This window comes from Emydura macquarii, unplaced genomic scaffold, assembly GCF_026122565.2.
Source record: "Emydura macquarii macquarii isolate MOO-44397 ecotype Brisbane River unplaced genomic scaffold, CSIRO-AGI_Emac_v2 contig_915, whole genome shotgun sequence".
In the NCBI taxonomy this organism is placed as follows: domain Eukaryota; kingdom Metazoa; phylum Chordata; order Testudines; family Chelidae; genus Emydura; species Emydura macquarii.
The window spans coordinates 1,198,103-1,214,643 of NW_027131052.1; the positions used below are offsets into that span (position 1 = coordinate 1,198,103).

Consider the following 16,541-nt stretch of genomic DNA (forward strand, 5'->3'; position numbering starts at 1 on the left):
CAGCCCCCTCCTTCCAGCAGAGAAAGGCTCTTTTTCCTTCCTGATTCTCTTCAACCTCAGCAAAGGGTTCCACACCAAGGACCTTCTCCCCCCTTTTCCCCCAGAGGTTGTCCTGGCTGTCCCACGTCCCACCCCACCTGACCACGCACCTCCCGTGACCCAGGACACCCTCCTTCTTCCAGGCCAGGGTGCTGAATTAGAGCCTCCCCCGTGCCCCGCCTCTTCCCTGCCACTCACTGGTGCGGTCTATGTGCCTCCTGCCCCTTCTCTCTGTCTGTCTTGACTATCTGCCCCTTCTTCAGTGGGCCAGCTCTCTGCCAGCAGAGGGGACCCTTGGCATCTTGCATAGCACTTTACAAACTCACCGATGACTCTCACAATGGAGCAGACAGAGGGGAAGCAAAGATTAGAGTTACACCATTTTTTGACTGTCTCATTTCAGGTCACAGAGGAAACCCAAACCAGGAAGAGCACTCAGGCCTCCCGGTCCCAGCCTTACATTCACACTGCTCCCACCGTCTCATTCATCTCAAGATCCAGTACCTACCTGTCCTCTTTTCAAAAGCTCTCCACAGACTTGCTCCTGCTGACTTTACCCACCTCCTGTCTCCCTGCCTCACTTTCCTAGGCATCTAGCAGCAGCTTCCTCCTTGACTTCCCCAGATTCTGACCACACCTATTTCAATTAACCCTTTAAAGCGGTTTGGGACACAGCCTGAATGAAAGACCCTTCCCAGAAGTAAGTTGGGGTATAACCGGCTGACGCTGGCAATATCCTGCCCATTTGAGGGCCTTGCTGACACCCTGCCAGAAGCCCACACGCCGCACCACACACCCACAAGATGAATCCCACCGCAGTCACCCTCACCTTCTAGATGAAGCGGGCTCAGATGAAGATAGAGGGCCGAGTGGCGGGACTTGTCGTCTCCACACACCACATCTCTGTAGTGAGGACAAGACTGTCACAGGCCTCAAAGCTGCATTCAGTCCCCAGGCCACAGTCTGGCTGCCCCTCGTCTAGGCAGCATTTCAAGGAAACCCCAGAATGCTGTTCCAGCTACACCAGGCAGCGAAGGGATCCAAAGAAAGAAAGGAGGCAGGTGCCGATCTGGAGCAACCCTCTCTCCACACGCAGCACATTGTTCCTGCAAGGATTCCTCTGCCCCAGTCCCCAGGTACAGCCCACGTTCAGTGCACATGTGCAAAGCCAAGACAATGAGAGGGACGGCAGAGTTTGCACTGCAGCCCACACGTCTGCTGGCGGAGGGGAGAATGCGCCCAATCCTCCCAGGGCCCAGGCAGATGAGCTCGAACCCACATCCTGACAGGCCCTGTGCTCAAGCACGTACATCAGAGATGGGAGGTCCCGGGGTCGGAGTTCTGAGTGCGGCAGCTCGCCCCATCCTGCATCCTGCACACCGGGTGCTGCACGGGGACCCGCACTGCACCGGTCCCTGCATGCGGCCGATCCGGCGGGGCCAAGGGCTCGTCAGCACAGGGAGGGCGAGGGAGAAGGGCTGGATTTACAGAGCCGAGGCAGGGACCTGCCGGGAGCACAGCACCTCCGCCCCATCGGTGGGCACCGACCCGGGCAGGGCAGGGCACAGCCCCCTGCCCCCCCCAGACCCAGCGCTACGCAGAGGGGTCGGGAAGAGGAGTGGGGCCAACTGGGCAGGCGGGTTCCCCCCCCGTGCCAGCAGGTGCTGGGGGGGGGACAGCAGAGGGCTGGGCCGTGCAGCAAGGAGCGCCCCCCCCCCTCCGCCAACACGGCCCCGGGGCCCCCCCAGACCAGCCCCCGGGCTCTCGCCTCCCCCCCGCCGCCCCGGGGGCCGGGCAGCCGCAGCCGGCCGGGGGCTGCTGGGGAGGAGGCGCCCGCGCTACGACGGCGGGGCGGGCAGCCCGGCCCGGCCCCACTTACCCGGCGGCGCGGTGCACGGCGCGGTGCGCGGCCCCTAGACGCGGGGCAGGGCGGGCGCGGGGCGGGCAGGCCCCGGCCCGGGGTGAGACGCCGGGCCCGGCCGCGGGCTGCCAGCCGGCTCGCTCTCGCCTGCCTGCCGGGCCATTTCCTGCCAGCTGATCGCATGGCGCCGCGCCGGGCCGGGCCGCTTGGCACCGCCCGCCCGCCGGCTCCTCCCCCGGCCCGGCCCGGCACGGCCCGGCCCCGCCTCACCTGGCCGCCCGAGCCGCAGCGCGGGGGGGGAGGGGCCGCCCGGCTCGGCTCGGCTCGCTTCCTTCCTTCCTTCCGCGCCTGCCGGGCCGCCCCATTGCCATAGCAACACCGGGCAAAGAACCATCCCCCCCCACTCCGGGCGGCTGGGGCCAGGTTGAAGGTGGGGGAAACTGAGGCACGGGGAGGGGACTTGCCCCAGGTGTCACAGCCAGGCCCAGTGTGCATGAGGGCCCAGAAGGCAAGGCCGGACTCGGGGCCCTAGCCGGGCCTGTCCTGAGGAGGAGGAGGAGGAGGAGGAGGTTGCACTTGGACACAGCAGCCCAAGCCCCTGGGCCGGGCCGGGCCGGGCGGTTACCAGGGGCCTGCCCCGAGGAGCTGGGCGGCCTGAGGCCGAGGGAGAGCATTCAGATCTGCCCTAGAAACCGGCTCCCGCCAGCTGGCTGCACGGAAAGAGCTAAATACAAATCCCCAGAGCACATCATGGTGCCCGCGCTCCCTGTGTGTGCTCCTGGCAGTCACCCCTTCCCCATCCTGTATCCCCCCCTCTCCTGGTGCTGTGTGCACAGTCACCTGGCAAACTCTCTGGGGCAAGGAGCAGGGCCACTTGTTCTGGGAAGGGCTGTGCACACAGGGGCCCTGTGCAGAATCCACCTTTCACCGATCAGGAGATGCGCATGGGCCCTGCGGTCCTGCCTGTGACAGATGCCAGGGAGAGGAGGGGATCTCAGCACCCATCACTGGTGCAGGGTTCAGCAGGATGGAGCTAGGCGCTGGCAGAGGGATTTTAAACACTAAGGCAAGTTTAACTCCTGCTGGGTCAGAATGGCGGGAGCTCAAGGTCCTGTTCCTGCAGCACAGGGGGGAGACAGGCTCTAACCCTTTCACATGCTGCTGCAGGGACCCAATCTTCCCCAGCCACCCAGGCCTGTCCCCAAACTCTAGGATGGAGGGGAACAGGAGGATGAGCTGCTCCTTACACTGGTAATCTCACATGAAAGCGAGGACAGGGTGAAACAGCAGCTAATACCTGCATGTCCGTGTCATCTGCCAGACTCTCCTATTCCCCACTTACTAATGACCAGGACTGTCTAGATGACAGAGAGGGGAGATGGGACCTGGAGAAGCCTGGTTACTTGAACAGTCCATCACCACAGAGATCAAGTAATGGGACACAGAGTCTCTCACCACAAGATCACTGGTTCAAGCATGGCTACCGGTTGCTAGTGATTAGTGTCTGGCAGTGGCCCCTGGTTCTCACTCCAGTTCCTAGTGAAAAGTGCTCAACCAACAATAACACTCCAACAAGGTGGCATAACTGACCCCCTTGATGGTAGTCACAGGGCAGAGGCCAAGGATTCAATGGGCTCCTCTCTTCCTCAAGCGCCCTATCTGTGATTCTGCAGCCTCAGTGTCCATCACCCTCCCCAGAATCATGCTCCAAGATCTCAGGGGTTTTATTTTTATTTTTTAAAATTACATTTGCAACCCTTACGATAGCAAAGTAAACGTTCACACGTGGGTTGTGTGTAACCACAGCAGCGAGGGTGATGGCTGCCTAGACTAGATGGTGATGGCTGCCTAGATAGAAGTCAGCAGAAAACTGCAGCGCATTGAGAACTAAAAGCACAGGGCTGGTGTAAAATACAATGAATGTAACAAGAAATAAACCACAGAGACTCTGTGCAGGGCGTGTGGCTCATGCTCCTACTTAATTCAGTAAATGCTTCTTTTTGAAATTCCACTACACAGAGTTTGCTGCAGCAGAATGCCAAAGAAACCAGGGGCTCGGGGCTGGGCAGCACAGAAGGATCCATTCCTGTTTGGTGTATGCTGAATTCCAGGCTCCAGCACTGTCAACCCAACAGATGATCTGCTTCCTGCCAGCTGAGTCACATTGCTGACCTGCTCCAGAAAGTCTCCCCACCCTCTGCAGGGCTGGCATTTGGGTGATTCACCATCCCAGTCTCTAACCTCAGAGGTTACTGCCTCTCCAACACAACATGGGCAAAGGAGGTTCCAATTTTTCCAACCAACATATTTGGTAGAACCTGCCCGATGTCCCGCAGGCCAGAGCCAGCAACACACACAGATGTTTGCAGACATGCCACAACAAGGAAGACAGGCCATTTTCTTATTTTGCAGAAACAGGGGCCCCATGCCCTGCTCCATCCATGCTGCAAGCTGGGCGCACCTGGCAGGTAAGGGAAAGAAGAGAAGACCAGCATTTCCCTCACTAACTAACTGCCTAGACAGGACCCAGCTCCAATGTCCACTTCTCTTGCAGGCAGGGGTAGATTCTCTGGAGCTGGAGTAAGCAGGACCAACTCTCATTGACATCCAAGGGATCTGCACCTGCTTCTCCTGGGCTGAATTTGGCCCTTTAGCTCCCTCTGTTCTGTTCCATGCAGCTTCTTACACCAAGGGTCTTGCCATGCCAGATGTGGCATTACTCAGCAAGCACCGTGCGAGTTTAGTAATATATTGCCCCTGCTCTGAGTGCCTGTTGGGGGATCTGAGATGCCCCAGTGGGTTTGCTCCTCACTGAGTGTGAGTGCGCACACGCCTCCCCCGGGCAGTGCATTCCCCATTTATTTCATTCACAAGGATTTACACAAGGAACAAGGATTTTTATCGCAAAACCAGCAGCAAAGCCTGCAGTTCTGAGATGCAGCTCCATTGCTAGGACTCCCGCGCCAAAGCAAAACTGCCACCAAAGAAAGTATCTTCAGTCCCTCTCAGGCCCCACAGAGCCTTAACTGCAGCGCCATCACACTGCCGCCTCAGATGAGGGAACGGCAGCTAATGTCCCACCACTAGGAGCTACAATGGCGAACTCAACAGGGTCAGGTGACTAACAGCAGACTGCTGATTGGACACCATCAGATATAAAGCTTCCTCCTCACCCTGTCATGATACCCCTGGTCTGAACAACTAGGCCCAGTGTGCCTGACCAGACTTCCTGAGACCAAGTTCCTGCCTCCTCCCCACACCTTGCTCCGTTACCACACCTTGCCCTAACTCCAGTGACTGACTCTGGCTTGGCCCTTGGCTAGCTCTGACTCTGCTAACTCCGGCTTGACCCTGGGTGTGGCTTTGGACTCCGGTTTTGACCTTGGGTGTAACTTCCAACTGCGACCCCGGCTCTGACCATTAGGTCAGATCGCCCCATTGCGAGCCCGGACAGCCCTGGGTCTGTGCTGAACATCTCCCAAACACGCTGGAAAGCCCTTTGGTGCCTGGCCTCTCACACAAGCGCTATGTATCGCCTCAAACTCCTGCCCCTCTGACAGGAGGCCAGGCATCCAACCAGAACCAGCGGTCAGGTCTCACATTCACCTGACCAAATCGGTCACTCTCACGTACAGGCCAGTCTTCTTTAAACCCCCGGGTTTCAACATGGTAGCAAATACTCCCCCCACTAGAGACCTTGGACAGGGGAACTGCTGCAACTACCTGCCAGCTCAGGTATCTATTTTACTAGAAGTATTAGCTTCATTTCTTCTCTCCCCTTTTTGCCATAACACCCTGCCCATCACTAGGCTAAGAATCCATTAAGCTTGGCCTGTTAGGATGGGCCGCTGAAGTCAAGATCAGTGTCACTTAAGTAAAGTTTATACAGCAGAAAGGTGTGCATCGCCAACAGCTGCTGCCCACTGCTGGTCTCCAAGTACCCTGGCATCTCTCTCCAGCATCAGATCTGTTGGCTGCCTATGCGTCTATATTCCCGTGGCCCCCCTTTTCATGACAGATCCTCTGGGTATGTCTGTACTGCGATTAAAAAGCCTGTGGCACTGAGCCCAGAGCCTAAGTCAGCTGACTCAGGTTGCGGGGCTAAAAATAGCAGTGTAGAGGTTTGGGCCTGGGCAGGCTTCTGGGCACTGAGATCCTCTCCCAATTGCAGGGTCTCAAAGGCCAGACTCCAGCCCAAGCCCAAAGATCCACACTACAGTGCCAATACCCAGTCCCAGCTGGATTTCCCAGGATGTGCCATGTTGGAGTATGTTCATTTGTCACTTGAGCCACGATCTTTTCATTTCCCTCTTAACGTGCGTCTGAGACATATCCAATTACCACTGGCCTGTTTCAAGTGATTTGCTTAAACTTGTATAAATCCTTGTTTAAAAAAAAAAAAAAAAGCCAGCGAAGGGTTTCTTTTGGGTACCTTTAACACACACACACATACCGGGTGCAGTGCGAGCCAACAGCCCTTCTCAGAGCATATTTGAGGCTAGAAATGGACTTCTCCCCCAGACCAGCTCTATGGCCTCCATTGCTGACACCGGTGCAGCTTCCCGAGCAGTAACAACAGTGGAAGCCCTAGTGAACATAAAGCTGTAAGAATGAGAAGCTTCCCCCCCAAAACAACAAGAGCAGACACCCCCAAGTAAGCTCCCCTCCTTATACCCAGCCTGCAATGCAAGACATCCATCTTAGCAGTATCCTCACCTCTGGAAGCATTATGGCTTTGATGGATTTCATCTACCAGCAGAATATTATAGAGACACACAATTACAGTAGCTAGCATTTCTGTGATAAATAAATTCATATTAGACAGCCAGGCATGGAGTGAGTGTCTCGGAGGAGACAGGTAGGGTTGGTTGGGAATTTATGTTGTTTGTCTGAAAAGATGAACCCTTCCAAATCTGAAATCTATTCCCCCAGCAAAATGAAAGCATTAAATGGCCCCCGGCTCTCAGTGCCCTAAGAGGAACATCTCCTGTAACTAGGCACAGCAGGGGGGGGAGTGCTGTCAATTTACCTTTGCTGTGGCAGGCTATGAACAGACATGCCCAGGCAGGTATATTACAGCTCTGTCTGGGGGTTGTGTAGGGTCTCTGCCGAAAGCTCAAGTCTAGTTGGTTGTTCCTGAGAGATGTTTGTATGGGAAATCGTTTAAGAGAGACATCAAATGTAGGATATTACATTTCAAACCGGTTAAAGTGAAACTTGTCACCCGCGGTGAGCTGGGCCCCAGGGCTAACAGTCCACATTGAGAACAATGGACATCCCTGGAGCCACCCTATGTTTGCTGTCTGGACCAGGTGCATGCCTGAGGATTTACAAAGACAAAAGAACCTCCAGAAAAGTCTGGGAATAGGGGCCCCCTGGGGTGAGTGACACTAGTAAAAGAAGAAAAGAGGGCACAAGATTTTTATCCATTTACAGAGGAGAGATTCTGCCGAGGGGGGGAGAGGTGTGATGATGGCCAGTGTTCACAGGAAGCATCATCTAGTGCAGTGTTTCTTAACCTGGAGTTTTAGAGGGGTCGCAAGTGCAGAGCTGGTATTGGGGGTGGCAAGAAAGGTAATTGCCTGGAGCCACAGGGGCGCCATGAAACTAAGTTACATGCCTCAGCCCCGTGGGGGTGGGACTCAGACTTCAGGGGTACAGTAGTTTGGAAAGGTTAAGAACCACTGATCTAGTGGTTAGGTGATCAGGTCTTTAGCCACCACATCTCCACTGTTCCCCCTGGACCACCTACAAGCCTGGTGTCAGTCTGTCTTTGCCTTTGTTTGTGTTGGAGCAGACCCTGGAGGAGTCAGGTCCTCCACCTAATCCTATCTCTGCCCAGTGTGGCAGGGTGCCTGGGAAGAGAGCGGCTTGGTTATTGACCACCAACAGTTCCAAAACCTTATACTTGCTTTTATTTGAATCTATCTCAAGCTCTGTTAAATAACCATCCATTTGGTTTTACCCTAACTATAGACACATCTATGGGCCTTGTCCTGAGGAGAAGGTTGAACTGAGGTGAAACCAGCGACCTGGAGTGCACTCCTTCCCCAGAGGCAGTGGATTGGTGTACACTAAGGGTGTCCAGAAGATAAGGGATTGAGTACTTGAGCGTAACAAAGTGGTGTGTGTGAACGGCCAGCCTGCATTGGGAAAGAGTGGGGCTCACGGAGCCCGGAGCAGAGTGCTCGTGTTGCCAGCAGCCAGGAGCTGGGGAGGGTTTCCTCCCGGGGGCACAGGGAAGGCTTTTTCACACTGTGAGCAGGTGATAGTGTTTCACCCCAGACACATCCGGTACCCCCAAGAAGTGGCACAGAGCCCGATTACACAGAGTTAATCTGATCTTCTCTCACCATCTTCATGGGCTTTCTATGAAGGCTTCAGCATGGACAGTAGAGATGAAGCATCTTCTGAGGGTGACACCTTTAGTCCCCAGAGGTGACAGCACTGGGCCAAGATAGGCAGACTAGACTGGAAGAAATGCCTGTGAATGTTTCAGTTCTTCAGAAGGGGGACCAACAATTGCTGCCCAGCTCCTGGGAGCCCCTATGAAATGAGTTGTGAGTCTCAGTCCAGTTCCTACAGGACAGGACCACGTTACAGTAACCACCACAACTGCTATCGGTCTGAATCTAGGGGGCCAGGTGTGAACAGGTCATGGCGACTGAATTACTGTCTCCCTCCCAGCAGGTGTATACACTAGGATTTTTCCCTACTGTTGGCTTACACCGGTGTTACCAATGGTGGAAACACTAGTGTAGACAGGGTGCATCACCATGCCACCACCCTGTTTACACTAACGTTTCCACCGCTGGGAGCAGCAGTGGAGCTGCACCAGTGCTTGACTGATAATGAGAAACATCCTCGTGTACTGAAGGCCCTAGAGACACTCTCTCCAGGTCTTGATTGAGGAACAGTGGTGGAGGATGGGGCCATGGAAGAACTTGCAGTGTTGCTGTTCATGCATTATCCACCCTATAGACAGAGGCTGCAGTCTTGGCCCTGTCAATGGGGCACCCTTTGACTCCGAGTGATTTTCCGCGATTCCCCCAAGTTCAGCGTGGAATGCAGGAGTCAACATAACCAATGTGCAGGTGGAAGCACCAAGCAAAGGGATAGAAAGTTTCCTGCCTTGTCTCTGCAGAATTCCCCAGCCTCGCTCTGCCTTGTTGTTACAGAAGCTGCAGCAGACACAGGAGCTGCTCCAGTTTTGTTTTCTCTGAGAAGGACATCAGGCAGGTTTTCAAGACGACACAGGCTAACATGGTGTTCTGTGTCTGATTTACTGACAGGGATGTACGCTCCAGAACTGGGCTATGAGTTGGCACGTAATTCGCACCGCACTTCAGAACTCCAGCACAGCAGCTCTGTCCACATCCTCAGCCGGAAGGGAATCTGTATTGGCCACCTCTCCCTAGATGTTTATTCCAGCACTGTGGGTCTCACTCTTCCCCAAATTACTGTTACTGCCATCACACCTAGGGGCTCCAGCCAAGACCGGGCGCTATTGTGGCAGGCACTGTACCAAGAAATAATAAGGAACTGTCCAAAGAGCTTACAGTGCAAACAGAAGAGACACAGAGGGTGGGAGGAGAAGCAGCTTGCCCAAGGTCACACTGCAGGTCAGTGGCAGAGCCAGGAGCAGAAGCCATGTCTCCCCAGTCCCAGTTGGGAGCCCTATCCATTGGACCACGCTGCCTCTCAATATGCTGTTACAGCGACACGGAGGGTACGTCTATGCTGTGGTAACAGACCAGTGGCTGGCCCAGACCAGGGCTTGCAGGGGTTGGGCTGCAGGCTATACAATTACATGGTGATGTTTGGGTTTGGACCCAGGCTCTGGGACTCTCCCACCACACGGGGTCTCAAAACCCAGCCTGAGCCCAGACGTCTACACGGCAGTTTTGGTGCAAGTCAGGGCACAGGAAGAAAATTCTGACTTAATTGGCATCACCGAGGCCTGGTGGAACAGCTCCCGTGATTGAAGTATCAGCACTGAGGGATAGAGCTTGTTCCGAAAGGATAAGTATGGGGGAAAAAGGAGGAGGTGTAGTGCTGTAGGTGAAGAAGGTATACACTTGCTCCGAGGTCCAAGGGGAAGTGAGCGACAGACCTACGGAGAGTCTCTCGGTGAGAGCAACAAGGGAAAAGAACAGCAGCGATGTTGTGGTGAGAGTCTATTAAAGGCCACCAAATCAGGAAGAGGAAATGGATGCGTCATTCTGCAAGCAGGTAACAAGATTATCTAGCACACATGAGCTAGTATGAATGGGGGATTTTAACTTCCCTGGTATCTGCTGGAAGACTATTACAGCAAGACATAATATGTCCTGCAAATTCAACCGACTCAGAGAAATAGTAGTTAAGGTCGCATGGAAAGACCAATTAGAAAGGAAAGGAGTTGAAAGGGGTTGGCAGCTCCTGAAAGATGTAATACTAGAAGCTCAACATCCAGCTATTCCGATGCAGAGAAAAGATGGTAAGAGCCACAGGAGGCCAATGTGGCTGCACAATGAGCTTTTTCGCTATCTAAAACCAAATACAGGGAATGGAAGGAGGGGCAGGTCACCCAGGAAGTATACGTGGAATAGCGTGAGCGTGTAGGGACAAAACATCAGGAAAGCCAAGGCAAGGAATGCGTTACAGCTGGCAAGAAATGTTAGCGACAACCAGACGGGTTCTTCAAATGTGTCAGACAAAAAAGGAAGACTGAGGATGGTGTGCATGCGCTGCTCAGTGGTGAAGGGGAGCTGGTAGCGGAAGATGATGGGAAGGCAGAGCTGCTCAGTGCCTGCTTTGCTTCAGTCGTCTGAGGAAAAAATAATATGTGACTGAACAACTAGCGATGTTACCATAGACAACGAAGGGGAAGGGAGGCAGATCAGGATAAGTAAAGAACATGTCAGATCTTCTGACCAGTCTGAATAAATTCAAGTCACTGGGGACAGATGCTGTTCACCCCAGGGTGCTGAAGGGATTAGCTAAAGAAATCTCAGCGCCACTGGCAATAATATTTACAAACTCCTGGATGACAGGAGAGGTCCCAGAAGACAGGAGAAGGACTAATGTAGTGCCCAACTTTAAAAAGGGGAAAGAGAAGGAGGCAGGAAACTATAGACCAGTCACTCTGACTTCGGTATCTGGCAAGCTACTGGAGCAATGTATAAAACATTCAGTCTGCAAATACCTGGAAGATGAAGGGGTGATCCCTAGCAGTCAGCATGGATTTACCAAGAACAAATCCTGCCAAACCAGCTTGATTTCCTTCTCTAACAAGGTTACTGGATGGAGGAATGCAGTGGACACAATGTGGTGTGACACCCTGCACCCTCACGGTCACCTTTATAGTGTAATGGCATATTGTCTAATTCAAAGTATGTCATGTTAGATGTCTTTGGAATGCTGACGAGGTACTGATCATTACTGTTATAGTAACATGTTTGTTGTAATGTCGTGTATGGTTATGAGGCTTCGCTATGTAATATTCCCAAAGATGTGTCTTCATGGCTTGAACCAGGTACAGGCAAAACTCTCCAGGAGCAGAGGGGCAGTTTGCAACTCATCAAGTGTGTCTAGGTCAAACCCAGCTCAGCATTCCAGGAACAGAGGACTGGCCCGGGCATCAACAGAGGATCAACCGGACTCTCGAGTGAGTCACCTCCTTTCCCTCGGGCAGCTTGGAATCCTGAAGAGGTAACGCTCACTGACCGAGGACATGGATGAGTCCATCTAAGGACATCGTTTGTCACCTCTCCCTGAGGGGGAAGAAGGAATATTATAAAAAGAGGAGACATTTGCCATGTTCTCGCTCTTCCACCTTCATCTAAAACACCACCAAGCAACTGAAGTGCTGACCAAAGGGGAGAGCGTGGCTGAAGGGAAGCCAGCCAGCCTGTGGTGAGAGTCACCTACGTTTGTAAGGTTGCTGAAAGTGTTACGCTTAGTTTAGAATGCGTTTTGTCTTTGTTTCTCTTGACCAAATCTGACTTGTTATGCTTTGACTTCTAATCACTGAACATCCTTCTGTAGTTAGTAAATGTGTTTGTTTTACCTAAAGCAGTGGGTTTGGTTTGAAGTGTGTTGGAGACTCCACTTGGCGTAACAAGGCTGGTGCACATCAATTTCTTTGTTAAACTGTTAAATTGACAAACTCATATGAGCTTACAAAGAACATAACTGAACATTGTAAGATGGAGGTTCCTAGGGTTGCATCTGGAACTGGGGGTATGACTGTGGTCATTATGTTGTATAATCCAAAGAATGGCTGGCTAGAAGCACTCGCTCACTTGGCTGGGGGCAGCTTACATGCTGAAGGTTGGGAGTGAACATCCCAGGCGTAGGGGTTTTCACAGCAGAGCAGGGTAAAATGGGCTCTAGGAGTGGGGGACTGGGGTGATACAGCAATACACCAATCCAGACTGTACTAGGGAATGTCAAAACCTGGGCTTCAGTGAGGCTTTTGACACAGTCCCACAGGACATTTTGATAAGTAAGCTGGAGAAATGTAGGCTTGACAAAACTACCGTTAAGTGGATATATAATTGGTTAAACAACCACAAACAAAGAGGAACTATTAATGGAATGACGCCAGATTGGAGAGAGGTCTCCAGTGGCATTCCACAAGGATCTGTTCTCGGTCTGGTGTTGTTTAACAGCTTTATTAATGACCTGGATGTAGGAATACAGAGCATATAGATCAAATTTACAGATGACACAAAGCTGGGGGGGAGGGGAGAGTTTGCCAACACTTTGGAGGATAGAGCAAAAATTCAGAGGGATCTTGATAAATTGGAGAACTGGGCTATAGACAACAAAATGAAATTCAACAAAGACAAATGTAAAGTGTTACCCTTAGGGAAGAGAAACCAAATGGATAAATACAGAGTGGGGGATAACTGGCCTGGCAGCAGCGCTGATGAGAAGGGCCTGGGAGTTGTGGTGGATCACAGTCTCACCATGAGTCAGCAATGCGATGCTGTTGGGGAAAAAAAAGCAAATGCGATTCTGGGTTGCATTGACAGAGGCATGGCAGGCAAGTCATGGAAGGTGATAGTACTGCTCTACTCGGCGCTGGTTAGGCCTCAGCTGGAGAATTATGTACAATTTTGGTCACCAATGTATAGAACGGATGTAGACAAACTGGAAAGGATCCCAAGGCAAGCGACAAACATGATCAAAGGGATGGAATGCCAGCCATGTGAGCAAAGGCCGAAGGAACTGGATATGTTTAGTTTGGAAAAGCGGAGATTGAGGGGAGAAATGATACCAGTCTTCAGATAACTGAAAGGCTGCTATAAAAAAGATGGAGAAAAGTGGTTCACTTTTGCCACAGAGGGCAGGACAAGAGGCCATGGGTTCAAACTACAGCACAGCAGATTGAGGTTAAATCTCAGGAAAAACTTCCTAACTGTAAGAACAGCAGGACAATGGAACAGACGCCTCGGGAGGTCGTGGAAGCTCCTTCACTGGAGGTTTTCAAAAGCAGGCTGGGTAGCTACCTCTCTTGGGTGGTTTAGACACAACAAATCCTGGATCGTGGCAGGGGTTAGATTAGATGACCCATAGACTTCTAACCCTATGAGTCTGTGATTTTATAGCTGGGCAGCTTATAGCCGGCAAGCCTGAGTCAACTGATCTGGGCCAGCTGCAGGTCTTCTGTTGCAATGCAGACTTACCCTACAGGCCAGCCATGCAGGGGTCCCACTGTGTGAGGTGTGGTACGTGTGAACGACAGTCCCAGTCCCAAAGAGCTTACAGTCAAACGCACTAGAACCTGTGCCTGAACGGTCCATCTGACATCACCCCCACAGCCAGGTGGCTTGCACGTCTCAATCTACCTGGGCTTGGGGGATAGGGTGGGGTGGGAAGAACCATGTCTGCTGATGTTGGGCAACTGAACAGTTCCCCTTTGTCTGGCTGTTACGCCACACCAAGGCGGCACAGCAGAACTAAAGGAACCTCCCTCTGAAACGCTAGGTCTGAAGCGTGGGGCTCTCTGCCCACCAGCAGGCATCGCCCGTTCTCAGGAACGCACCACGTCGCAATTGGTCTCCATGCGCCAGTCACTCAGGCTCAGGGTCTGACCTACACTGGGGACATTTCAACAAAGAGTCTAATCCATCTGAAAACCGATTCAGGTTTCTAAGGCAGCCGAAGCCAGCCCAAACCAGAGTGAATTGTATAAACCAAGCCAGAGCCATCTTTTAGGAAAGTTCCCACTGTTTTTTTACCCCCGATTCACAGCTGAGAGGAGGGGACACGGCTCAGGCAAAGGACCTGGCATATATGAATGGCTGGGCCATCCATGTAGAGCAGCGGTTCTCAACCAGTGGTACGCGTACCACCAGTGGTACGCGGAAGACGGCTCGGTGGTACGCGAGGCAAACCTCGCCGCCGATTCCGCCGCCGAATCCCCCCCCTCACTGCCGCCGATAAACCCTGCCGCCGCCGAATCCCCCCCCTTGCCGCCGCCGAAAAAGCTCGCCGCCGCCGAATTCCCCCCCCGCCGCTGCCGAGAAACCCTGCCGCCGCTGAATCCTCCCCCCCTTGCCGCCGAGAAACCCCCCCTTGCCGCCGCCGATCACTCCCCCCTTGCCGCTGCCGAGAAAGCCCACTGCCGCCGAAAGTCCCATCCACCCTGCCGCCGAAAACTGTCAAACGGCGGCAAGGTTTCGGCGGAGGGCATTGATACCTCCACGCGATCCCGCCTATGTACCGAGTTTTACTTGGGCCAGGTACAGTCAGGTGAAGCGGTACTTGACCTGACTGTACCTGACCCGAGTGGTACTAGGGAAAAAAAGGTTGAGAACCGCTGATGTAGAGGCAAGACAGCAATACACGGTCTGGGCAGAGCAATTGCTCCAACGTGGACTAAACTCGGACTATGGGTGTTATAACAACTTGTGCTCTATCCCATAATAGTCCCAGCAGCTGCAGGCGCTTGGAGGTTCCTTTGTGGGCAGGGCTGGCTCCTTCCTGTGTCAGTCAGGCTGGCTGCAGAGGGGGAAGGGTCTAGTTCAATGGATCCTTTTATGCCAACACCTAGCGCCGACCTTTGAAACATGTAATGAAAGACAGAGGATTACAGTTGTGCCCTGACAGATCCACAGAAGTGGGAATATTCTGTGAGCTCCTATCTAGTCCTCTCCCCCGGGCTCACATCCAGTGCTTTAGACAGACTGCAGAAGATGGTTACGGTCCCAGCTACTCTAAAAGCGCCACCATGTTGGAACTAGGCTGCCTGGTCCAGTTCTATCTGTACTGCAGACAGGCCTACGCTGTCTCCTTCGCTCACTCCTGAGGCCCAGGCGGCCCAGGATGCAATTGGCTAGGACGTGTCTCTAAGGGTAGTTTCAGAAATATTTAACCCCTTCTCCACTGCTTGCTAGTGCAGTAGCAGCTGAATGCCAGAGTTCTTCAGCGTATCAATCACCCATTACAGCAGGGCACAGCATCGGGCATCACCTGCAGCTCCGGGCGTTTCCAGGGAGCACCAGGAATTGCTGAGGGGACTGGCAGGGTCAGAGGGTAAGTGGCCCTGGGGCTGAGAGAGGGTAGAGAAATGCAATCTGTTCTCTAGTTGCAATGGAGCAAGCATTAGGAGACTGGTCCCATTCTGGCTGGGCCTGCCCTGCAACTCGAGGCTTCAAAGAGAGCAGGCCTGGCAGGCAGGTAACCTGGCCATCATCCAGTTGGTGCCCTGCCCCTTGAAGGTCAGAGTGAGAGACAAGACACAGACGCCCAACACGAAGCTCTCCGACCCTGCGGAGCATCCCGCAGCAGGGGCCCATGACACTGGCCCATGCAGTCACTACAAGAAGCTTGCCAGCTGTGCTCCGGTGGGTGCCTGGAAGTGCAGGGCCCTGGTCCGGAGGAAGCATTAGCAAGGGGTCGCGATGCCATGGGGGAAGCTTTCGTGCTTTGCAGTCAGCACGTGACGTGACCAAGCGAACTACTGACCCAGAGCGCACACCCAGCTCGCCTGCTCCTCCGTCCTCTGCAGCGGCTCAGACCACAGCCACAGCAGCAGCCGCCACGGATCCGGCTCTGGCTCTCAGCAATGTGTTGCCATAGCGATTCTCCCCCCACGCCCACCCCTCAGCAGGCCTCAGTCCTGTTCTGCCTCATGCCTTTGTCTCGGCTCCCGCAGGCTGCCCTGTCCCCTCCAGACAGACCCGTGTGCTGCCTCCCCTGGGGCTCCGCAGCCTCAGCACTTCCCCAGAGCTGCTCCTCACCCAGGGAATAGAATGGGTGGGGTGGGACACCCCCAGCATCTGTCACGTCACCAGTATCCCCCCAAGGCCAGCGCCCTGGGCAGCCTGCAGCGTCGGCTTTCCCCTCCGCCCGATCTGTGTCCAGGCAGCCCGGCACACGTGCAACCCTGCCACTACGTGACACAAACAGCCGGGCACACAGCACGTCACACGGGGAAGCCCAGCAGGCAGACAATAGCCCCTGCTCCCCACAGGCGTAGGACCCTCTCGCTGGCTCCTTTCTCTCTCAAGCACCATTAGACAGAGCTCGCTTTGAAGGAGGATTTTAACTTTTGCCGTGTGGCTGGCGACATGCAGTGAAACATGGGTCCCAGCCAGCCCCCTGCTGCCCCCAGGAGGTGCCGGAACCAGGTAGCCTGTGCTGTGCT

General features: G+C 53.9%; 1 protein-coding gene across 3 annotated transcripts in view; it reads right to left on the minus strand.

Moving 5' to 3' along the window:
- Positions 1-16,541, minus strand: part of ATOSB (atos homolog B) — a 73,062-nt gene that overhangs the window by 40,058 nt on the left and 16,463 nt on the right. The window contains exon 1 of one of the 3 annotated variants that reach the window (XM_067543561.1): positions 2,171-2,333. The exons of 1 other annotated variant lie outside the window; for it this stretch is intronic. The gene's annotated coding sequence lies outside the window, so the exon portion shown is untranslated. Of the gene's footprint in view, positions 1-1,918; positions 2,064-2,170; positions 2,334-16,541 lie in introns of those variants that run through there. One more of the 3 variants, XM_067543559.1, reaches the window with a different exon arrangement.